This window comes from Pocillopora damicornis, chromosome 14 (assembly GCF_964200805.1).
Source record: "Pocillopora damicornis chromosome 14, jaPocDami1.2, whole genome shotgun sequence".
NCBI lineage: Eukaryota > Metazoa > Cnidaria > Anthozoa > Scleractinia > Pocilloporidae > Pocillopora > Pocillopora damicornis.
In genome coordinates this window covers 6,993,459-7,015,236 of record NC_142683.1, presented here as the reverse complement: position 1 = coordinate 7,015,236, position 21,778 = coordinate 6,993,459, and the positions used below count along the sequence as shown (strand labels likewise).

General features: G+C 37.3%; 1 long non-coding RNA gene and 2 other non-coding genes across 4 annotated transcripts; all 3 read right to left on the bottom strand.

The window, feature by feature from the left end:
* Positions 1–826: 826 nt before the first annotated feature.
* LOC113671078 (uncharacterized) lies at positions 827–4,619 on the bottom strand. Of its 2 annotated transcripts, none has more exons than XR_003446225.2 (3): positions 4,311–4,619; positions 3,202–3,547; positions 827–1,724 (listed from the first exon to the last, which is right to left on the bottom strand). It is a non-coding gene; the product is annotated as an uncharacterized LOC113671078 (long non-coding RNA). The 2 variants fall into 2 exon arrangements; XR_003446224.2 differs by having other exon boundaries at positions 3,202–3,725; positions 4,311–4,448.
* A 10,003-nt stretch (positions 4,620–14,622) lies between these two features.
* Trnar-ucg (transfer RNA arginine (anticodon UCG)) lies at positions 14,623–14,695 on the bottom strand. Its single transcript has one exon. It is a non-coding gene; the product is annotated as a tRNA-Arg (tRNA).
* Positions 14,696–20,443: 5,748 nt separating this feature from the next.
* On the bottom strand, positions 20,444–20,516 carry Trnar-ucg (transfer RNA arginine (anticodon UCG)). Its single transcript has one exon. It is a non-coding gene; the product is annotated as a tRNA-Arg (tRNA).
* Between the last annotated feature and the right edge of the window lie 1,262 nt (positions 20,517–21,778).

Below are 21,778 nucleotides of genomic sequence, written 5' to 3'. Positions count from 1 at the left end.
TACAAATAAACCCAGTGAACTATGACAAACTTTGCACGATGTTTTCCTTTTTTAATCGTCTCAAGTCAAGGGTATGAAAATGTCTCGCCTCGTGATTTGATGGTCTGTCGTATCATTAGATTATCGCTTTCTGAAAGCTTTTATGACACCTAAAAGCGCCGGAAAAGAGGAATTTACAGTAATACATCCGAAACCAAATAAAACCGGTATGTACATAAAGCGCTTTAAATATTAGAAATAAACAATTTTATTTTCGGAAATTCGCACCATTTCAGATTTGGGCAGTGGCTATAATGAATTTTAAAAATTGCCTTCAGCCTTCATTGTAGAGGTGTTTTATAGCCATCCTCACGCAACATTTGCATACTGAGTTCTATTTCACCGTCGCACAACAGATGCGACGCATTTGGCTGAAATCTCAGTAATTACCGTCCGTCACATATCGTATTCAATTCAGGGCAAGACCAGGTCTTATATCGATGTTATCGCGAAGTAAGATACCGAAAGCAAACAAGAAAAGCTGTTACTTAATAGGTGAAATTTTCAGTTAGCTTTTGCTTCAGATATTGTTTCGGTTCTTTATATTGTCGATTTTTTTCATTGCAATTAGCAGTTCTTTAATGCGGCGTTAGTATTCAAGCTTGCGTGCGTTCTGTAAATGGTGAATTGAAAAGAAAAAAAATAAGAAGTGATAAAAGCATCAGAAATCAGCCAGAGAAAATTTTTGAAATTGTCTGGCGTTGATGAAGGTCTGGCCTATCTGTATCCTATCTTGAGAAATCAATCTGTCTTTTTAAGTGAGCAACACTAATAATCTGAACAGAAATGGAAGTGATTTACAGATTTATTTGTCCGGCGGAAATTTAAAGCCCTTTTAATATCCAATAGGGTTGTGAAATGTAAAACAAATTTAAGTGCGTATGTCGGGTCACAACTGACACAGTTTGACACGCACTTAAAATCGGTAATAGTTAAATATGTTCTAAGGTAAGGTTGATTGTAATTACTTGAAGTAATAAATGGAATATTAACAAAGGTTCAATTCCTTCCATGAGGAATGAGTAAACACTGTTTGAAAAACTGATAGTAATCTCTCTTTTCAGTTGTTTGAATCCCATTTGAACCTGCGAACTTGTTGAAAGAAATAAAATGGATTTGTTATTTTAAAACATAAAACCATTAATTTGTTCTACATAGATTTATAACTGCGTCACATGAACATCGCTTCTGCATGCGACGATCGTACGGGCCCTCAAACCCCGTCCTGAAAAGCAGAAACCACGACGGGGACGAAATATTTGTTCTGATAAATAGTAAATACCTGCACTTACTGTGGAATGTCGATGAGAACTATAAAGACTTCACGATATTTCTAGAACTTGTAGAATTGATAATAATACTTTTACTACGCTTAACTGGCGTTGAGGAAACTGATGAAGTAGTGACTACCTGAAACCTTTGTTGCGCGGTGAGGAACCTTATCATGCTTCTATAGCACAATGCGTTAACAGCTTAGTCTCTAAGACGCAAATAGATAATTTCAGATTATTGTGGTTGTGTAATCCACTTTTTCTTTGAAGTACTTTGCAACTAATGTTAGACGTGCAGATGCTCTGAAATATACAGTCCCTAGTTATAAAGTCGCTATTATATTAGTATAGTTCTCGAAAAGCATAGATCCACGAATGTTATCAAGGAAAATTCATCACCAGAAGTCTTTGCACCTGCAAAAGAAGAAAAACAACAGCCAGAATTAAAAATTACGAGCAAATTTTCAATTTAAATTCGAATGCTCCGATCCCCCCCTCCCAAAAAAAAAAGAAACACATGCACGTGCTCTGCTAAGAACAACAGGTACAGAGTAAAACATTTTCGGTTTGCTTGAACACGTTTTAAATTAGTATTTGTAGCACATGGCCAGCAAATAACAAATAATAGCCTTGGCTGTACACTAGAGGGATCATTCTTTGTAATGACCTACTTGGGAACAGATTCTGATAGCAAATCTTTTTGTCTAACTTATTTCTGGTGATACAGTACAAGAAAGTATTTACGATACCTATTTTTCGAGTGCGTGTTTTGGTGTTTAACGTTCCTGGAATGGCGAGAAGGATACCAGCTGGCATTACTCATCAGTACCAGTAAAGTAAACAGCGTATGAAAGAGTCTTGGAATGATGAATTGGGACGCTTATTGTTTTAAAATAAAGTGCCTTAGAAAAGGACAAAAAACTTCAGTAATGTCTGAAATAGAATGAACCTGTGCCTTAGTTGAGGTGAGGTATGGGGCAATTTGATTAAAGAAGGATGGTTTTGCGGTTTAAGTTCATTGTTCAAACAGTGTCCTCCTCTTTAATTTCCCATTCGAGACAGGAAACAAAGTGATACCCTTAATTACATCTTCATGAGATGGTGTAAATTACGTTCCAATTTTCATTTGCGACTCGCAGACAGTGTTCTGTTCGTGGATATGAAGGGATGTGTTGTTGGAGGTAAAATGATTCTGCTCGACATTTGTTCAAAATTACAATTGCAACTCCGAGATAAAAACTAATGACGACGACTGAATCTTTCCACTGAGAAACACAAACACACCTAGTGATTCTGAAAGCCGTATTGTTAGCAATGAAATCTGAAAATAAAATTATGGCTACATCTTGCTTGAATGTTGATCAGCGTTATTACCCTATACCGGCTTTTTCACTTTAGGAGGTTCTCACTTTCAATGTTGCCTCAATTCCAAGTTATTTCCCTCACTCGAAGTTTCCGCTAAGTATCAAAGGCACACAGACTAGAACAATCTCGATTTAGGATCGGTTAGTATGTGCTTATTGAAAGAGGATTGAGATTGAATAGTTAGAGTTCTCCTTTTCCTGAACATCAGCTGATTTCATCAGTTTAGACTACTTTCTTAATAGCTAAGCGTCTCTCGGATTGTAAATGCGCCAATACCATTTTCTACAACACTAACACAATATTAATCCACTGGAGATACAAGGATATTCGAGGAATAATCTAGTTGTTTTCATTGTCTAAACTGTACGAAAGGAATAACGGGGTAATTTAGTGTTTTCAAGTGGGTTGAAAACGTAAATTGGCCTCCATAAAGAGTTTAGGCTGACGTTTCGAGAGTCCGCCCTTTGTCAGAGCTTTTGTTATACTATTCCACTGATGCAGCACCACAGTTTCTCTAGAAACTTACCCCCTTTGTACGAAAGGAATGTCTAGGGCCTCGAAATTCCTTGAACAGTACGCTATTGTCTTGGTTGGGCGAGATCATATTAGTGAAAATAAAGTAGTTAACCGAGGGATCCAGACCTTGATAATCCTGGCTGACAGTAAAGGTATCCGTGATAATCTATTGATGGCTGTACGATCAGTTCATACCAAGTAACTGCATGAGCACCAATGAGCTCGGTAGTAGCGCTGAGTTCACTGAGTAGAAAGCGGTTCTTGTCTAGGACTAAACCATGGATACAAGGCCCTCGACAGATTTCAGTTTAATCCTTGAGCTTCTTAGTGGATATATGTTCCTTATAGATCTCGGTCTGGGAATTTCAAAGCCAGCAGATGAAAGTGGAAATGTTGTGAGCTGTAATAGATCTTTCACTTCTGCCTTTTGTTTGTCTCATGTGGTCACCGGCAATCAGTGGAAGACATTATATGCCGTCACATCGTTTCCTTTAATTTTTTTTCGGGAACTCCTTTTATATTCTTCCTATAAACCTGGAAGATTTTCTTCCTATAAAAACTACCCATTCATGCATTAAAGACAGTATATAACTGGCACGATGAATTAATGCATAGCAGGGCAAACTAAACGTCGAACCTTTTAATTTTTCCCAGTGAAAGGAAAACAAGCTGACGGCTCCATAAAACGATGTACTTTTTTGGAATCAATTAGCGCTGGTGGCCCACTTTAGAACGTAAACTTAAAACTGTCTCAGCATCGATTTTCTATCCTCATAGACCTAGCCCAAAGGTGAATGATAAATAAAACTGGGTTTTCAAGTGTGATGATGCCACTCCGAAAAAAGGGAGTTACTAAAATCAAATCTTGAAACTGCGAATTTTTTGCCGACAGTCTTCGTTGTGTTCTCTATTATTTTTCATTTGAGTAATACCATTAATTCCATCACTTGCAATCGATGATAAGAATCAGTCAAAACTTAATATCTTTGCTTTTCCCTATCTCATCGTAATAATCACAGAGTAGCAGATAAAACGCCCCACATGTACTAGGCTTGAATAGGAATTAGATCAGAATAGTTAAATAAAAAAAGCGTTAAATGAAGGAGATATTTTGCCTACCGCGTTATGTTGCTGTTTCAGTAAGGGTTTAAGATCTTCATGAAGACGCCTATCGAGAAACAAAGCATGAACTGTGTAATAAAAACTCGGGCTCGATTTCACTTGGCAGCGAAACTCGATGGTATTTGCCACTACTTGACCTTCTAAAGGATGGTAGGTTATGCCTGAAGCATGCAGTTCTGAATGTTGCTTTGATATACCACTTGCCTACCACTCTGAAAGAAAGAATCTCTAATGAAGGGTACTTTATTCTTGTCAACCTTGTTAAAGAGTACCGTTTTTGTGGGAAAACATATGGTCGTGTTCTGTGGGTTTTCCTTTGCCGTCACGTCTGTGTGTTGACAAAATATGTTTGACATTTCTCAAGACATCGTCTTTAGTGTTTCATTCATTTGTGGAAACTTAAAATGACACTTTGTTATCATATACGAGGTATGGGATCTGTATCGGTCGATAAGTATAGTTATCTGTCTCAAACATAGTGCAGTTACACAACTGTCAGTGGTCGATTGTTAAGGATGTCATTTATTGATCAGTCAAGGATACGTTTCATTCTGAAAAAAACTAACATGCAATCGGTATCAATTTCGAAAAAGGCTGTCGCTAAATAGAGACCTTCATGTATAAGCAACAATATTTCCCTTACTTGAAAAATCGTGCACAAGTACGATCCAAAGAAACGTTTGAAACACCGTCTCAAAGAAGAGGCAATAAGTCAAACTAAGATTGCTTTGATTTTCACTTATGATTAGAAGTCGTAATGCCTGAAGCATACCAATTAAGCGTTTTTCGAAATCATAGCTATATAGACAAGTGCTTTCGATTTCGATCATTTCAAAGTTCTATAGCTATACATTTGTGGAAAGCAATTACGAGTGCGAAATTTTTATTTGATTTTTTACCGCCTTTATAGAACCAAAACGTCGCCAGAGTAATGATAATCAAACGAATCAAGGAAAATCGGAGATTTTGTCGCAGTAAATATGGTAAACGTTCGACTCAATATATTGGGTCGCTGTTGCATCGGAGTGCAAAATTGTTTTATTTGAATTTACTTTAGAGAGCGAATGGACAGGGCACACATCTTTATTTTTTGTTTTGGAAAGTGACATCTTTTCACGGTATATTTGCCTTGAATAATAGCGCGAACCTTGGTGTTTGAAGTAAATAGTGAAGAGGTTTTTTTTTTCTAATTTCATTCACAGTTTGCGACGAACAAAAGATTTCCAGTATGACTTGAATGTATTTGGGCTTTAAATTTACGGAGAGGTACTTACTATTGAATCTAGTTTAAATGGGAAAATAAGAAAAAAACTTTTGTCTCTAGAAGTCGTCCTTGCTGTAACCAGCTGTGTTTCCACTCAAAGCTAGAACATTCGGTCCTATTAAGTGTTGAATTGTAAATTTTCTGCAGGGAAAAATTAATGGACAAGAAACGTTAGCGGCGTCAGAGTTCTCTTAGTAGATAAGATAAATTACTAGATTACGAAAAAAACCGTTTGAAAAACCGGGGGCAATTTCTTACACGCTGATAAAAAGAGATTATTAACTTTGTTCTATTTCATTTAGAGCCTTGGAAATGTTAAATGCACTTATATTGATTATTTTAATGGAAATCCAGAATTATCGACGAGAAAATTAATAGTGGATGTTAATTAAAAGAGTAAAACTGAGACTTAAGGTAACTTGGTTAGTGAAGTTTTTTCCTTTTATTTGATTGCTTTAAAACTTACTTATTGGTGCCGTAGGATTTGGTCAAATAAATAAAAGCTAAAACTTCACCGCTTGCGTATTTGTTTGAAAGCAATAGAAAACCCTATATTTGGGCTATCTAGTCTTAATTGTTGTCTGATTGAGATTTCCACTGTAATGCTTAGCATCTGCACCTGTTCCTTTGAAACCCCACGAAAAATAGTTATTTGTTTGCCGACGGGGGTTTTCAGGGAAGGTTTGATGTGCTTTTGTAAAGCGGAAATTGACCTCTCTCGTTTCGTGTGTATTTTGATCGTTCGAATTTGAATAAAAATTTTCACCGTTTATTGTTGAGGTGAATTCAAATGGTACTTATGGTCAAAGTTTGCTGGAGAGCTTTCCCAGAATTAGGTGATAGACCATGAAACGCGGCGAAAACTTGTTAAACATCTGCTTTAAAAAGCAAATTTGCTGTAGCATGCCTTGTATTCATCATCTTTCTATTGGATGGCATACACATACGTTAAATTTATGCTCTACGAATTTGATTTTTGGGTTGAAATTTCTCGGCGGGAGTGAATGTTGATTGCCCTTCAATAGGACAAATAGCTTGGATCGAGAATGAAGTGCTATGGTATTTATCTCGGTGACATTTTTCTCGAGCAACCTGAGAGTCGAGTAAACTTATAACTGTAACCGACCCCAAGTTGCCTGTACTTGCGTTATTTCGATACGTGTCATCACTTCGATTCTTTTTCAAGGTGTACTCGTGATCAGTCCACGCAATAGATCTCTTTTGTTCTCTTGTCCTGTGTATCCTATGACGTGTCGTACCTAAGTATACGAAATTTTTCTTAAGCTTTGAGGATTGATAGGAATATAAGATATCGAGCTTATATACTTAAACGACTGATGTTGGAGATAAGGTGGCGTTTCGGTAGAACCTTTTAATGCCACCATCGGAAAAGACGTATGACTTCTTTCCCGTGTAGTTTAGTGCCTAGTGAGCGTCAAATGTGACGATGAATTAAGTTTCTTGAAGAGTTTTAATATTTCTGAACTTAAAAGAATGTTTTCTTATTTCTCTTCATGAATTTTATTACTTGGGGAGTTTGCATTGAGTCATTGACTTGATGTGAAAGTTTGGTTACTGTGATGTACAGGTTCTTTCATAAAAAGAACAAATAATCTCTACCATGATGGTACTCAGCTACACTTTAACATTTTTTTTCTTTTTCATTGTATCACTCTTTTGCAGCGTTTAATGTCCTGGGCTCGGTTGTTCAAAGGTTGGATGACGCTATCCACTGGATAAATTGCTATCCGGTGGATAGCGCAGTACGTTTTCTGAACAGTTATCCACTGCATAGTGATTTATCCGTTGGATAGCGTTATCCACTCTTTGAACACCTCGGGCCTGGTTGTAAGTCGCTTGAGCGTGATTGTGTTAAGGGTATCGATCTGACGTTAAATCCAGATGCAGGAGGAATTCATTGAACTGATCTGAGTGACGCTTTCAGTGTACGCATTAAATAGTCTTTGAGAGACTCTTGAAAGAGTTCGATCATTCAAATGAATAGTTTTAGTAGCTCTATGCCTCCCGTTGGAACGTAGAAATCAGTTCCACCGTTTCCATAAGTGACTTGTGAGATTTTAGGCTTTTAATGTTATGCCTGATTGGGAAATTTTGACTGTTAGTCGGCAATGTGATTTATATGTTCATAGACGGTCAGCTGGCAGGTTGAATCTCTATGGTAAAGTGCTAACTTCGTCTGTATACTAATTCAGTGGAATCTTGATGTTTCAAACCTTCTTGAGAAGAGCCGGAATTGGACTTTTGATGGAGTTATCAGATTTTCGGGTTATCACATGCAGTTGAATTACTTATGAGGCGTGGAAATAAACACAAAGGTGTATGTGTAGGATATCGAGAATATTGCTTTATGGTACGCTTTTGTACTTACGAAGGCACACGAAATGAAAATTAGTTCACCAACGCATCAGTTTTCGTCAGTTTTTGAACCACCGAAAAGAAAATGAAAGAAACTGCAGTCGATGAACGTTTGGGCATTCATTGCACTTTTAATTAAAGCCTGTGGTTCTAATTTTAAAATTCCGAAAGAAAAAAAAATCCTTGCGTAAGTTATTTTATGAGAAAACTTATGGAAGTGATTGTCCGACAGATTTCTTAAGAACACAACGAATTAGGCTATTGCGCGTAAATGAACTTCACCGGTTACACATGCAGTTGAGTTATGGTCCCTTGGTAACTCTATCTCGTAGGCAGAGGAGAACAGGTTGAATTATCGACTTAGCAGTGGACACATTATTAATTCTGGTGACGGTTCTTTAAATTATTAAAGTACGAGGTTTAAAGAAAAGTGTTTTTACAGGTGTTTTTCGTTAAAGTGTTGATAGGAGCTGAGACTATGCTTATATTTTTGAACCAGCAGGTAATCATAAACAATATTCTTAAAGATGAATAGCTCTTGTCTTTTCAAGCCTGAGACAGCTGAGCTACTCTTTGCCTGATACAATCCTAATCTCCGTGTTTGCCGCTCCTTTACCTTTTTTTATATTTTACAAGTGTTTTCTTTTCTTTTAAAATCACCTTTGAAAACAAGGTAGCCTTGAAACATTATGTAAGCGGCGGTGAAATTGCTTGTATGAAGAGGCGCTCTCCGCCTTCTATCAATAGCTAACAGTTAATCTACTGAGCGTTCTTTAATATTACTGCAACAAAACGTTTGCGTTTTCCCACTGATTTGCAAAGTAGTTTAACTGGCATACGTCGCCTGGCCAAAGTAAAATGCCGTGAGATAATAAGGAAACGTACGTACCTATAAGTTTATTGTTAACGCAACCCAATTATTGTATTTCCAGAAGCCAAAGAAAGTTCTTCAAAACCAGTGGGAAAATAACATTTTAAGATTATTTAATTGGCGTAGATTCCCTTGTTTTCTCCTGGTGGCTTCATTTAACACTTTTTTTTTTATAACGCTTGTGTTTACTAGTAATCATGCAAGTGTATTTTGGTAATGAACGTTTTAATTTAGGATGCAGGATGAATTTTTATGGTTTCTTCCAACGTAAAACTAATAAATAATTGCGCCACGCGCTAACTAGATGTTTTTATTCGCAATTTTGAGGTGAGATGTTGCAAATATGTTGACAGACTTACTATAAACTGCGGTGTTTTTTATAGCAACAGTAAAGCTGGTGTCGTAAACAACTTTCAAAGCTTTGCACTTGGGTGTAAACATCTCTTTTAAGCAAATTTTGCGAAAAAAAATATAACAACCAGTTGAAATTAACATCTGAATTAAGAGTCACTTAACTCAAAACGCTAATTACTTGCTTAATTTAGACCTCGAATACTAATGCTTGTTGCCGGTTAATTTGGTTCCAGGCAAAACTAAATACAAAAATGAAGTCCTATAGTCTTAGTGGAAGAAGCTACTTATGCTAAAATGGTTAACTGTTAAGTTTAATGAACATATTTTTTACGTATTTCTAGGATCATTCTTATTTTTTTTCGCGACTCAATGGCGTCATATCTTTTCATTTTCCTACTCAAAGGATTAAAAGCTTCTACGCTCATACCTTTTTAACCCATTCATATCCAAACCTACTGTTGATTAATAACCATAACTCCAACTCGTGGTCTTTAGTTATAGGAAAAGGTAGAATATTGTCAGCTTTATTTAGGCCTTTTTCTTTTTTTCTAAAGTTTAAAGGTTTCCTGGGAATTTTTCTTTACTGCAAGGTACACTTGAGTTGATTTTTGACTTCCATTCCACAGCCCCACCTTTCTCCGCCCAAACGCCCTCGACAAAGACATGTAATACGTTAATTAGCAGCTAGGTATAAGCTGAGGTCTATTAGTTGAACCCTTACACATCAAATCTCTTGAGGGATTTCAACTATGTTAAGAGCGTGGCGCAGGTAAACATAGAAGAGAATTTCAAGAAGATTACTTTCAACAGTGTTTATTTAATATGCCTGTTGATGTGTCATTTGCTTTGGCGAGAGAATGTAAACCTATACACGCACGTATAGATGGCTAATTCACTTTAATCGTGAGGCTATGGTAGCTTATCCTTTCAAGACTGAAAAAAAAATTATATCTTCCACCACAATAGCGATCTAAATTAGGAATTGTACGGTAGGATTTCAAAAGAAATATCAAAGTGCGGTTTAATCAACAAAATTTCCCACCCACGGAAGTCCATATAAGCTCAAGACGATTGCATCGCTTTTTCTTTTGTCTTCTTCCTACAATGATCTTTTCTTTGTGCTAATTACGGATTGTAAATGTCCTCAGAAATGCAGCTTATCTCGGGGGCTCGATATCTGCTTTAGTATCTCTTTACGATAATACCTCGGGCCAATATAACCGGTTTAATTTAAGAAGGTAAAGTTATTTTACCAATGATATACAGCACCACCTTTTAAGTCCGGAACTGAGCATCTGAAATAGATCACAATAAATAGCGATATTGAATTCCGAGCTAACTATTTAATTCTATTCTCGCGGTATTATCCGTATTAGACACCAAAGGAGACACGTGCTTAACAACGTTTGTTTGGCGGCTACACTGATAAGGCGCAAAATGTTTTGCGCCATTTGGTGTACGAGTTTTTTGTTTCAGCTTTACTAAGGGTCTCGGCAATATCGAATTTTCAAACCAGAAATTTAAAGGTTATAGAGTTTTATTGTGAATGTGATATTATTGGCGTGTTGACCTTGCGTTTTAAAAATAAGTGGCCGGGCGTCGATCTGGCGAAGGGTCTGTAGGTTAATCACTTTAGAGACATTTCGCATCCTAGATTAGTCTGTGAATAAAGCCTTCTTTCACCCGCTGTTTGCACTGACGAAAATAATCAAGTCGCACGACTTCTCCTACATCTCGAGCGAGAGACGTTTTCAGTCAAACCTGTTCAATTTGTTAACTCGTGTTGGTAACATAATAAAGTACATTTTATTTCACTTAGAGAAGTACGCTATGATGTAAGTTGGAAAGCGTAAGGATTAAAAACATTTCCGTGTGGTCTGTTATTGCATTCCCTTAGTCTGCCGTGTGTCTTCTTGAACCAAAAGAGTTCCCTTTTGGATTATTGTCATCCTTTGTGTATTGTTATTATTTTGTCTAAGTTGTATATTCCACGTTCTTTGATTATGAGAAAACTCTCCATAATAGCTAATATTAACTCTACCAAGTACCCGTATGTGAGTAGGTCACTCAAAACAAATCATTCATTGTTTATGATGCCATGGTTTTCCATTATTTTTCTTAGTTTTGTTTATGAATCATTTATAATTTATTCGGCGTTTTTTGAAATTCTCAATCATTGGTATACGATATTGTTACTCTTTCAGAACTTAAGAAAGTATGAACTGTTTCAAAACCCAGCCGGCTTTCAAGGTTTACTGGCGTTTGAAGTTTTTTTAGTCTCCAAAAGATTGCGGAGTACCGACGGGTTGGAAAACAGGTGTTGTTGCTTGTTCAATGCAAGAAGTAACTTTGTTTAATTTGTTTTTTTTGTTTAAGCACCTAAGTCACTCTGACCAGGAAAACATTTAATTTCATAATGCCTTAATCGAGGTAGGCCGTCAAATTGTGAGTGCCATGTGAAGTTTACTGAAAAGGCCTTAGTAAAAATGCAACTGTAGATTGGCGAGGGCCAAACAGAAAATTTAAAAACTTGAGCTTCTCATCTGAAGATAGGAAAAATGGCTGAAGCATCGGGATGAAAGAATAGAATAAATGAACCATTTTAGAGTACACTATTTAGTTCATTTTTTTGGTTGAAGTGCTTGAACAGGGATCTGGTGTCCAATAAAGGATCATTTTTAGAAATACAGCTTTTTGTTAAGTAACTTCATCCTTTTTTTACCCCTACTGTCTATTTGTCTTTCGCCAATGCTATTGTTGCGCAGTATTCGACGTAGTTGGTACCAGTTAAGCCAAAACTGACAAGATGGAATTGTACAGTGTCTTTCTCCAAGCTTGAAAAGTCTTAAACTTTAGTTTAGGTCGTTTAAAGTGAATAACTGAACATATCTTTTCTGATAACAACAATGGAAGAAATACCCGATGGAAAACTTATTTATCAAGTTCACTGTTTTTAAACAACCACTCGACCTCTGGTCACCGTCATTGAAATTAAAAGCAGGTCCTACCAATGGTCATGACTGGAAAGTAATGGATTTCGTGAAACTAATACTTAAGTGAATCCTGTTCGATGGAAACTTGTTGAGATTACCCATTCAGGGTATCGACACAAGTTTTGCGTTCAGAATGAGTGATTAAACCGTAGATTTACCGCTCATTCAAATTGTTTTTTCATTCTTGTCTGGAAAATTATTGAGAAAAATGTAATTTTAAACACCTGTACATCTCTCATTGTTCACAGGGACCTTTTCTCAAGGGTAATTTGATTTTGCTGGTCAAACACATGTTAATCGTTACAGGCCGATTGTCACTTCTTTGTTTAGTTACCACCTGCAAAAAAAAAATTTCTTCTGTTTTGTTTGTTTTATTGGTTTGGCCGGTTGGTGGCTTCATTTACTTTCAAAAGTTGGCTGTTAGGAAAACGTAGAGGCAATTCAGTTTTTGCATATTAGTTATCGCCTCAATCCATTCGACAAATTGTCAGTTGAAAGGCAAAGATAAAAAATACTATGCAGTGTAGTCAACTGTGGATAGCAGACCAGAATGGCTCTCTCCACGTGCCCAAGCTAACTCATTGATAAGAACAAATAGAATACTCTGTTAAAAAGCATGTTGGACCACGATACCAGTCGGCAGCTGTATGAAGGGGCAACCGCATCGAAATAATTTCGTACCAGCAAGCTATTCTACCACTTTGCTTCAAACATTAAACTTAGCGCCCCTACATTTAGATTTTTTCCAAATACCTCAAAATGTTGCATACGGATAATTTTCGTACAACGATTCTTTTTTTACGTCAGGTGGTCAAATTTGTTAAGCAATGATTTTTTTTTACAATATGGTTCTTGAAAACGTGCAAACATTCGGTTTGTCAACTGTATTGCTGAATTTTTGATAGTGAGTTCCTTGTAAACTTACTATTTACCGGGTATCTCAATAAATATCTACCCTTTTACATTTTGGGAATTTATATTAAATGGTCTAATTCAGAGAGAAGTTGCTGAAAGAAGTTGGTTGGGTCTGTGTTTCTCTGTACGCCTAAATTTTAATTCAGGACGACACCATATATTCCTTCGACCTATTTCGACTCTTTCGCTTGTAAATACAATTTATGTTTTTGGACACCTCAGGACTATTCTAAACCGTAAGAAAAATAAAGATTTGTTTGGATTTTATGTTCAGGCATCTCGGTTTTTATCTGAATACTCCACCAACTTTGAAGTATTTATTGAGCAGGAATCAATTGATATTTTTCAGCAACTGAAAATCAGTTGAAAACTGTGAACGGAGATCTTGAATAATAATTTTGTTTTAGTGAACTGGAAGGGAGTAGAACTGTTCAAGAACCTCGTACCCAGGAGTCCGCTTCCACTTGAGCTAAAGCAAAGTGAGGTCCCGTGGTTGCCGGGAACGTCTTTCGGAAAGACGGATTGAGCTCTGACAGTGGAAGTTCTCATGGACGATTTTGAATTTCAAAAATGTCGTTATTAATTATACAATTTTGCAATTATATTCTTCCTCTGTTCTGTCAGTTAGCTGGTTTCATACTATAACCATTGAAATGCTTTCAGGTTACCAGCTTTTTATTTCCGGAAAACGGCTTGCACAGTATGCTAAGCCGGCTTGCCTTTTTTCTCTGTTATAATCATTTAGTATCGCGTTAGCTGTTTTTAACATTAAGAGAACGTAGGGGATCATAACTTTAAAGGGGCCAAAAGATGCGACGCATGAGTCCTTTTTAAGCATCACAGGGGAAAGAAATACGAGTATGAAATAATCGTTTATCATTCATTATTAATTCATTCATTCATCAAATTCCAAAGAAACGATGACGATTGAAGATATCGAATGACTTACTTGTGAACATGCAAATTTAGTGCAATGCCATTTTTTTAAATCTGCACAAACTACGACCTGGCTCTGAAATAGTTCAGTTTGCTTAGAGGGAATTACATGGCAATCGTCTTCTGACGAGTTACTTCTCTCGTTCGTTATCCAGAGCTGTATGGATATTTTTTGTATCCAGACAACTCTCTCCGCAGTTAAATCCACATGGACTATTTCATTTATTCTTTCGGACGCTGCAAGCTGAGTTAGACCCTCTTACTCCCTCCGACTCTGAAATTTTTACCATTTGGATTCTCCTCAAAACATCAGTAAAGGAATCAAGCCAATTCATCACCGAGAAGTTGGTGTTGATCTTTACCCTATGCATTCTAGATGAGAAAAATTATTGGTGTAAAAATGAAAAAAAAAAAAATACATTGACGAGAAAACAAACAAACAAACAAACAAAAAAACAAACGAAATCCATCTTAAATCACTTGGAGGGGCCAAATATGGTTCCTTTTTTTTCTGACCAGTAGCATTATTTTTCTCTTTTCTCTTTTATGATTAACACTTCGTTTCAGGAGGAAAAATTGGATTATTGAAACAAAATATGACGACCACGAAGGGACTCGAACCCCCAATCTTCCGATCCGAAGTCGGACGCCTTATCCATTAGGCCACGCGGCCAACCGCAAAGTGTGTGTGCAAATATAGATAATTAAAGAAATATAAATAAAAATAAAAAAACTCATCCTAGTTTGTTATCGTTTTCGCCCAATATTTTGAGGTAATACAGGTAACATTGTTTCGAATTCTTGCAGGGAAATGCAGGTGGCCACTCTGAAAGGTCTCCAATGTCTGAAATGTCAATCTTATTTGTTTTAGTTTCCGAATTTTCAGCTCTAATGACCTGATGTGCATATATCTTACCGTTATATCTATACAGTATTATGACAATATTCTATCGCTGTCTAAGGAGCAGACAGGGCAAGGTTTCTATGGTTAAGGAACTCTTGACTTATCCAGACGGCCGCGTGGCCAAATGAATAAGGCAACCGACTTTTTGAGGGTTCGAGTCCCATTGGGGTCATTTACATTTGTATGCCAGCTAACAATTTTGGTACGACTTGCCTTGGATTTCCATACTGATTTTCACTATGATGCAATGGACTTATATCGAAAAAGACAAAAAAAAAAGGAGAGCACGATAGAAAAAATAAACAGAGAATCAATGGTTTATTGACGTAATGGTGGTAAAAAGGAAATCTCAGGTAATGTCAAACTGATTTTTGGCTCAAATTTATCTAGGGAAATGGTTCTTTGCTTAGTCTCTTTCTCCTCTAATAGGAATGATCGGACACTCGTGGAAAATTATCCTCTTTTCGATATATCTTCAGAGCCAGGTTTCTTTTTTATACATTATGATTAAGTTTAAGTACCAAATACCGGTGCAAAATCCTGGACAGCTACTGTACTACGAAAATTAGTCAGAGTTAGGTTTAAAAGAAGTAACTGAGGGAGCACCAAAGTGCACGCGGAAAGCTTCAAATTTAAAGTTATTTTGGTTCAATTTTTGGTAAGCGGTGGCTATTGCTTTACATATATCCCCCATACCCAAAAATTTCCGAAATGTTCCTTAAGTTACAAAAGTTCCCCTCACCCGATACGAAAGTTCCCTGAGCTGTTTTCTTTTGCCTTTGATACATCTAACGATGAACGTTTGCTTTGACCATTAAGGACACAACCAAGATAGCGAACGGATTGAAAAATAGTTTTAAAAGGACAATGAATCCTCATCAAGAGTAAGATATGTTTGGAAGGGGACAGGGGGGCGGGAGCCCGGGAGAACAGCGGGCGGGAAAGAGCGGGAAGCGAGATCTATCTAGGGGTGGTAAGCGGAAGCAGAAATTAAAAATGGCCCTCTGTTGTTATTTATTACTGCTTATCATCCGGTCAAAAGCCAGTACCTAACAAATACCCTGCGAAAACTGGCTCAGCATATTGAATTTCCGAGACTCTACATTAAAAGACCCCCTAGTTTTGGACCGCCTTCGACGCTCGATATTTTCAAGTTCTCGAAAAGATCTGAATCATTAAACAATGTTATAACTAACCGAACAATAATGCCTCACCAGCTCTTAAACTAAACGCTCAAAAATACTAGCGACTATAATGAAGCCACTATATCTCACAATGACAAAGAGAGTTATGAATATCATAATAGTGGATATGCAATTACTGAAAATAGAAGGAGGAAATTAGAAAGAAGTGACGAACTCTTAACGTTAAGTTTGGCTTTTTGGTTTCATTTCTAAATGGCATGATCCCAGTATGGAAGGGCAAGTAAACACACATTTGAAACTGCAATGGCTATTAGGTTGCATAGCGGACAGAGACTTTCTTTACTATAATAAGATGTTAGAATCGATTGTCCATCTGTGATCACCATGTCAGTGAGAACTGGCCGGTAATAATGTTCATCTTGAGAAAATTACCTCTCCTCCCCCCCAAAAAAAATTAAACGCCAGAGAATGGTCAAGAATGATACGCTTGACATAGCTTGCCAATAACCCAGGTTTCTGATCCTATTTATTAATCAAAAGACGGGAGTAATACAATAAAGGGTGGGCACAAAAGTACGGTAGGCGTGAGAACGTGGTAGGGAAGCGGGAGGCTGTGACCCCCCTATCTCCCCTACATGCTTATGTCCTTAAAGGTGCACAATTTACGCTCTAATGACTTGATGTGTTGATTAACAACTATTCACCGAAGTGGAAGAGGCTAGCGGTGGATATTTACACAGTTCAGACGGCCGCGTGGCCTAATGGATAAGACGTCCGACTTCGGATCGGAAGATTGGGAGTTCGAGTCCCTTCGTGGACGACCTTTTTAATATGGTTACGGCTTCCAATTTTATTCGTCTGGGACAATGAAATGTGAATGAAAAAGTCAAAAGAAAAAAAGGGAAAGAAAAATGAAAAAACAAACAAACAAACAAAAAAACAGTAACAACAGACAATCAACGGTTAATTTACTTAATAGTGGTAAAAAAGAAAAGAAACATTTTTCCTATACTCTCTCTCTTGATATGAACAAGTCCACGTGCCAAATACCAGCGAAAGGACAGCCAATACTACGAAAAGGGGACAGATTTGGGTTAAAAAACGTTACCGTATACGTAGGAGCACCAAATTTCCCTATCTTGAGGAAAACCTCTGATTTAAACCAATGAATTTTTCTCTTTTTCGGGGACCTGTAGCTCCAAGCTTTCTACTTGTGTCCCGAATCATTCTCTTGATCCCTACGGAACATTGAATATCAGATTTTACAACTCTAAAAATATCTGCTGTGTATGTATTTCGGTTTCAATTCGAAGGAGGATTTCACGATTTCATTTCATCGATGTGATACTTTCACCATGTTTTTCTGAGAGTTACAAACTGCAGTAACCAAAATTTTCAAGAGGACGATGAAAAATAATAATAATAATGGTTGTAATTTTCCCGCTGATACAGTTTTGCATATGCGTCAAGGATCTTAAAGGGAAATAAGACAACTTTAAGAGTACTAGGCTTTAAGATGACTGGATTGCGGTGTTCAAACCAGGAACTGCCACCCTTTAACCATACTCTTACTCTTTATCTGCAAGTTCGAATTTCAACTTCAAAAGCTATTAGAATGTGTGATGCTAGGCCCGAAGCACACAGCATATTGAGCGATTTTCCCCATATTGGTGTTGTAAAAAAGTGTTGATTAGAAGAATTAAAAAGCACTTCATTTTCGACGCAATTTTGCGACTGAACTTTCTGTGACGAACGTTAAGCGACAGTCAAAGTACATATGAATCCAGAGACAAACTTAGAAGACCGGTTTGCATGCCTTTCGGCAACCTCGCGGTAGCGACACAACATGCTTCTAGGGACAGTTGTGAGGTGCACATTCTCACATTCTATTCTACCCACTCTAAGCCAATACACTTTCGTAGGTGACATTTGGGTACTTGAGATATCAATTTATAAAGTAAAAAGGTTAGGTGCTGAAGCCAATTTAAAATTGTAAAATTTTGACACTGTCAAAACATGACAAAGAATATGTTGTTCTTGTAAAAGGTGCCAAGGCGCTCCCAACACATGACAGAGAGAAAATTGTTTCTTGCTTAAAAATGTACAATTTGGTTGAGCTTTGCGTTGGTGCCATTCCCAATCCTTACGAAAGGGTGTTTGACAAAATAGCAAACTGGCACGTCCCATCTGTTCCTAACGAATACTCTTCTTCGAATTACGAGTCACCGATCTATCAAAACTGTTTAGACAAATTGTTCCTTGGGTATTCGTATGCTTCAGTAGTTCTTAAAGTGGTTTAAATAAATAGATTATTTATTATAAGCTAATTATCCTTCTTATTTCAGGGAAGATAAGAGAAGAAATCAACAAAGAACATGTGGTACTCATCACATTTTGCAGACCTTTGCACTGTGGTATCGGCTTACTTTCTGGTGTTCCTGGAAATGACCTCATACCCAGGATCTTGCTGCATCACATTTCAGCATGCCCTCAGATGACACTCAGGCTAGTGTGTACGGTAGAACGAGTTATATTCACAGCGGCAGGAATTCTTGAATTAATCACTTGCTTCAATGGGCAATCCATTGTTAACAGGATCAGGCTCTTTCGAAAACTTGTATCGACCTTAACCTGCGCAGCGCTTTGAAGGTAAGGCGATTGATACCTCTCATACCGCATTCTCATGATAGTATAACAATTTGTGTTACCACAGGCGGCCTAAGCTCCAGCTGTGAGATGATCATCTTGGGAAATAAGAGTAATGGCGAAATTATAAGAGTTTGTATGGAAATATTGACGACCGCTCTAAGGAATATAAATAGCATCAAATTCTCAATAAAAATACCTCACCTTACTTCCACGGTGCGTCGCTTGCTATCTGACCGCTTACTATTTTGAAAAGAACCCATTTTGTTGAGTTATCCATTTCTAGGTTTATTACGTACTAAAGAAAACCCCTTCGTATGTTCGCAAGATGATCATCTCACAGTTGGAGCTTGGGCCGCTTGTGGTGTTACTCGATATTTTGGATACCTACAGTAAAATAATTTGCCGCTTGTACGATGGCGCTCGTCAATACCTTGCGAGTCGTAATAGAAAAAGCCATAACTTCGACGAGTTTTTCGTGGAAACGAGCCTACTTTTTGTAAGTAATGTAAGCACAGCACGGCACACAATGTTTTGTTTTGGAAGAATGGCAGTTTTGCCCTCAAAATTTCGGTGTTTTCCAGTAAATGATAAATTTAACTCTTTCGATACGGAGCGTGGTTGTGAGAGATGCTGATAGGAAAGCAAATAGAGAGAGGTTTCTTTCGCCTTGAAATCAGCGTCTTCGTGGTATATGTGCGCATTTTATTACAGTTCATGCGTGGTAGTTCACAATTTAAGCACTATCTCTTTTGATTACAAATTGATAACACGTAGTCGCGAGAAACCTCAACCTCGTTCCAAAGGTCTCTCTTGCTCTCACCTCCTGGGGTTGGAAGAGGAGGGTTGACTGATTTCCACTAAAAAAAATTATACTTCGGATTTTCTAGAACAATCGATTTTTTTCCCCTAAAATCGGCTATTTCAAAAAGTTTAGCATTGTTATCTTCACGGTCTTCAGAGCGCACAAACTCTACCGAAATCAAGAGGCGAGTTTTAAAGAACTTGTCATTCTTCGATTAATGTTTCCTATACTGAACTTTGTAGTTGAGGGTTAATTGATTTCTAAAATTCTCCCAGTATACTGATGTGCAAAACTCCGCTTCAGACAACAATGGCAGCTAGGACGCTCTATACTCTGAGTATGGAAACTGACATGCCGCACAAACAACACCTTTCATGCTCTAATGACCATTATTATTTGGCCACTTCCTTAAAGTAGAGTTCTTGCAGGCTTGATTCTAACCAGCTTTATTGAATCTTATTTCGTTAGCTGCGGCAAACCTCCAGATCAACTAAACAAGGTAGATAAATACAGTCAAACCAGTGCTAAGCAGCACCATTTTAAGCGGTCACCCTATATTAAGGGGTAGATTTTCCAAGTCTCGAAATTGTGTTTTGGCCCCTAATTCGCGGTGGCGGTCACCCTTTACTTACCCCCAACGGCGTTTTTGTATTGTCCTACACCTTAGAAGTTGCCGTCGATCTTTCCTTTGCGGACTCAAGATTAGGAAAATAATTGAATAATAATAATAATAAAAAAAGCATGGATCGAAAAACAAACAAGCAGGCAAGATCCGTCGTCCATTACTTGGGAAGGCAAAGTCTTTTTTTCTTTTCTTTGTGATCGGTCCTAGTTTTTTTGTCTTTTTCTTTGTTATTCCTACACTTTATCTCAAGGAAAGGCAAGATGATAGAAAACAAAATGTTATTGAAACAAAACATACGACCACGAAGGGACTCGAACCCCCAATCTTCCGATCCGAAGTCGGACGCCTTATCCATTAGGCCACGCGGCCAAACACGAGGATATTAGTACAAATAAGCGTAGAATATTTAAATATAAAAGAAAGTTTGATCGAAAAATTTAAATAATTCAAGTTTATATTGTTTTCTGTCAAAACATTCTATATGAAAAGTTTAATTGTTTGGAAATTTTACAGGGAAATGCAGGTGTCCGCTCATATTGCCCTCCAATGTCTTTACTTCTTTCTATCATGTCCTTTTTCTGGAAGAAGAAAGCACCGCGTTCTGATACAGAGTTGGTATTTAATTAGAAGGATCTGTGTTGGCTTTTGTTTTATTGCTTTTCGGTTGGATCCAGGGTCATCAAAAGCTGAAATAAAAACTAAGTTTTAGATTTGGTATCTAACACTGCGAAACGTTGCGACAAGTTGGGCGGTGCACCAGTTATGGATTCACAAGGGTTCCGTCCAGTATTTACAATAGTTTCTCTACCGTTTAGCTCGTCGGCGTGGTGTAACATGGCAAATGTTCAAAGAAGTCCGGAAATGGATGAAATGATGCAAAATTGATTGACAGTTATTTTCATTATTTAGAAATAGAGCATTGCAGCTCTTTGAGGCATGAAATACCTCGACAATTTCGGAAGACATTTTCTACAGTGTATCTTTGTAAGAGTTGTTATTATTATTGCTCTTTTCAATCAATTTTATCAGTCACAAATAATTGTTTGCTTTTATTCCCCAGAAACAAAATAAACTATAAGAACAAAGGAAGGAAGAGGAATGAAAATGGAAAAAGGTAAAGGAGGCCTCCTGGCAGAATATTTAAGATGCCATGGAGGAGACTTAAAAGATGAAGCAAAGAAGCAAAGAAGCATCGCAAAGAAGAAAAAGGTGACGTCAAGAGAAAGTGAGAGTTAAAAAGGTACAGAGGGGTTGATATCAAAAGTGAATGAAAGAAATGAAAGCAAAGGCAAAGGCTAATCAATAAATAAGGAAGGAAATGACGAGAAAAAAGGAGTAAAGTGAAAAATGTACGTGAGAACAACGGGGAAACAAGCAGCAAGGATGGGAAGAAAAGGAAAGGTCAGGTATCGTATTTTTTTGCAAACTTTTGAATGCTTCGTTGGGTATTTTTAGAATTTATCACTAGTATACTCGGTGTATGATTTTTGAAAGATAATCCATTACAGTTAGTTTCTTATCAACTAGCAGTTGTCAAAGGTAGATGAATTGTGTTGGCGAATTTTTCGTGAATATATTTATTTTGGAAAGTGCAGAGTTATGCTGTTGTAGTAGGCATTGCATCAGATGAT